At 38.1% G+C, this 3,736-nt stretch overlaps 1 pseudogene; it reads right to left on the reverse strand.

Annotated features, from left to right (window-relative positions):
* Nucleotides 1-1,605: 1,605 nt before the first annotated feature.
* Nucleotides 1,606-2,261, reverse strand: LOC139752566 (5'-3' exonuclease PLD3 pseudogene; annotated as a pseudogene).
* Nucleotides 2,262-3,736: the final 1,475 nt, after the last annotated feature.

Consider the following 3,736-nt stretch of genomic DNA (forward strand, 5'->3'; position numbering starts at 1 on the left):
TCCAATAACGCTCTCTGGCCATCTCTCCTACTTACATAAGTATACTTATGTATATCTCGCTTTTTAAACCAGGTATTCCCAATCTTCAGTCCTTTTTCAGCACATAAATCTACAAGCTCTTCACCATTTCCATTTACAACACTGAACACCCCATGTACACCAATTATTCCCTCAACTGCCACATTACTCACCTTTGCATTCAAATCACCCATCACTATAACCCGGTCTCGTGCATCAAAACCACTAACACACTCATTCAGCTGCTCCCAAAACACTTGCCTCTCATGATCTTTTTTCTCATGCCCAGGTGCATATGCACCAATAATCACCCATCTCTCCCCATCAACTTTCAGTTTTACCCATATTAATCGAGAATTTACTTTCTTACATTCTATCACATACTTCCACAACTCCTGTTTCAGGAGTACTGCTACTCCTTCCCTTGCTCTTGTCCTCTCACTAACCCCTGACTTTACTCCCAAGACATTCCCAAACAACTCTTCCCCTTTACCCTTGAGCTTCGTTTCACTCAGAGCCAAAACATCCAGGTTCCTTTCCTCAAACATACTACCTATCTCTCCTTTTTTCACATCTTGGTTACATCCACACACATTTAGGCACCCCAATCTGAGCCTTCGAGGAGGATGAACACTCCCCGCGTGACTCCTTCTTCATTTTCCCATTTTAGAAAGTTAAAAAAATACAAGGAGGGGATGATTTCTGGCCCCCCCGCTCCCGTCCCCTCTAGTCGCTTTCTACGACACGCGAGGAATGCGTGGGAAGTATTCTTTCACCCCTATCCCCAGGGATAATATACATATATATATACACATACACATATAAACACACACACGCACACATACACACACACACACACACATACATATATATACATGTGAAAAATGTAAGAAACAATTTAGAAAACTGAAACTTCTAGCTTGAAATGAAATGAAAAAGTGAATATCACATAATGGTTCAACCTCTGGCTATGGAAAAAGGAAATGTTTAATTTATTTACACAAACGTCAATAGTAGTTCTCATCAATTTAACCACTGTATCAATAAGCTTCAATGTCTAAGCTACATTTTTTCCAATTTCACTATTTTCTTGTCAAAGCACCATGTATGAAAACTATCACTCCAGTAACACAACTATAAACATTTACTTCCCCTTTAAAAAAAAGTTCTAGGGAAGTCTGTCTCGATACACTGCGGGACACTCTACCACCTGGCGAGGGTTGTGTTGCAATGGTTCTTGATTCACAAACGTAGTAGCATCACTGGTGGGCCAAGGTAGTTCCGTTGGCAACTGGGACATTTCCTTATCCTATGGGATCCCTTGGCATCAGTGCGGCCGTCAGTGACATCGTAGAAGGTCATACCTTGGGTACAGCTGGTCCTCAGTAACCCCCTGGGCCTTGGCTTCTCATACTTCAAGATGATGTTATCAAGCTTCACGCCTTCACTCAGTGGGAAGTCTTCTCTGAGCAGATGGCTTCCATTTCCCAGGTATCTTCTTTCATGCCCGACAGGTGAAAAAAGGAAACGTGAATCGCCTCACATAAGATCTGAATGTGGTGATCCAGTCTTTGATGCATCACGTATTCAGCACGAGAGCCAGTCAACCGTCTCAATATTCATCATGGTTGCTGTACTGTTAAGTTCTTGCAGAGACTTAAGGTAGTATTTCATGTCAGGCCGTGTGTGATTCCAATGTGACCCCAGTATGCGCACCCAAACACCTCTTTCCATGGCTGCTTTACGAAGGCTGTCATCAATAAGAGGCCAGAATTTTTTCTGAGCAGTATACAGCGTCTTAGGAAAGTAATCCATGACAGCGATGTAAATAAACTGCTTATCCTTTGTGATCACATCCACAATCGCATCAAAGTCATTGCTTCTACCCTTCGGGCAGAAAGGCGGTGGAGAACTAGACAGGTAAGTGTTGACCATAGTTCCACTGAGGGATAGAGGCATTTGGTTTTCAATACCAAAGTCTGTCTGGAGATTGCGTGGCCAAGTTGGTGGTATTTCAGCTCCCTTCTTGCCCAGCCGCCAGTAAACCTGAGTAAGAGATCGCCAGTCCATATTTGCACTCCCAAGATATATGTGCTGGCTGTCAACAATCCACATCTTAGTATGTAGTACACCTCCACCCATCAGATGACTAAAATTCAAACTTCGAACCTGAGCTGCACCAGCTGAAGCAAGCATAGCACTGTCATGTTGTGGGGAATTCTCTGCAATTCTGATCAACACATTTTTAGATATATATATATATATATATATATATATATATATATATATATATATATATATATATATATATATATATATATATATATATATATATATATATATATATATATATATATATATATATATATATATATATATATATATATATATATATATATATATATATAAATACATATATATATATATATATATATATATATATATATATATATATATATATATATATATATATATATATATATATATATATATATATATAAATACATATATATATATATATATATATATATATATATATATATATATATATATATATATATATATATATATATATATATATATATATATATATATATCATATATATATATATTTTTTTTTTTTAAACTATTCGCCATTTCCCGCGTTAGAGAGGTAGCGTTAGGAACAGAGGACTGGGCCTTTTTTGGAATATCCTCACCTGGCCCCCTCTGTTCCTTCTTTTGGAAAATTAAAAAAAAAACTAGAAGGGAGGATTTCCAGCCCCCCGCTCCCTCCCCTTTTAGTCGCCTTCTACGACACGCAGGAAATACGTGGGAAGTATTCTTAATCCCCTATCTCCAGGGATAATATATATATATATATATATATATATATATATATATATATATATATATATATATATATATATATATATATATATATATATATATGGTCAGAGAGCGTTATTGGATTAGGTGTTAATTGACAGGCGCGCGAAAGAGAGACTTTTGGATGTTAATGTGCTGAGAGGTGCAACTGGAGGGAAGTCTGATCATTATCTTGCGGAGGCTAAGGTGAAGATTTGTATGGGTTTCCAGAAAAGTAGAGTGAATGTTGGGGTGAAGAGGGTGGTGAGAGTAAGTGAGCTTGGGAAGGAGACTTTTGTGAGGAAGTACCAGGAGAGACTGAGTACAGAATGGAAAAAGGTGAGAACAATGGAAGTAAGGGGAGTGGGGGAGGAATGGGATGTATTTAGGGAATCAGTGATGGATTGCGCAAAAGATGCTTTTGGCATGAGAAGAGTAGGACGTGGGCTGATTACAAAAGGGTGGTGAGTGGTGGGATGTAGAATTAAGATTATTAGTGAAAGACAAGAGACAGGCATTTGGACGATTTTTGCAGGGAAAAAATGCAATTGAGTGGGAGATGTATGAAAAAAAGAGACAGGAGGTCAAGAGAAAGGTGCAAGAGGTGAAAAAAGAGGGCAAATGAGAGTTGGGGTGAGAGAGTATCATTACATTTTAGGGAGAATAAAAAGATGTTCTGGAAGGAGGTAAATAAAGTGCGTAATACAAATGAGAAAATGGAAACTTCAGTGAAAGGAGCAGATGGGGAGGTGATAAGAAGTAGTGGTGATGTGAGGAGATGGAGTTAGTATTTTGAAGGTTTGTTGAATGTGTTGGATGATAGAGTGGCAGATATAGGGTGTTTGTGTCGAGGTGGTGTGCAAAGTGAGAG

This window comes from Panulirus ornatus, chromosome 13 (genome assembly GCF_036320965.1).
Source record: "Panulirus ornatus isolate Po-2019 chromosome 13, ASM3632096v1, whole genome shotgun sequence".
Classification (NCBI taxonomy): domain Eukaryota; kingdom Metazoa; phylum Arthropoda; class Malacostraca; order Decapoda; family Palinuridae; genus Panulirus; species Panulirus ornatus.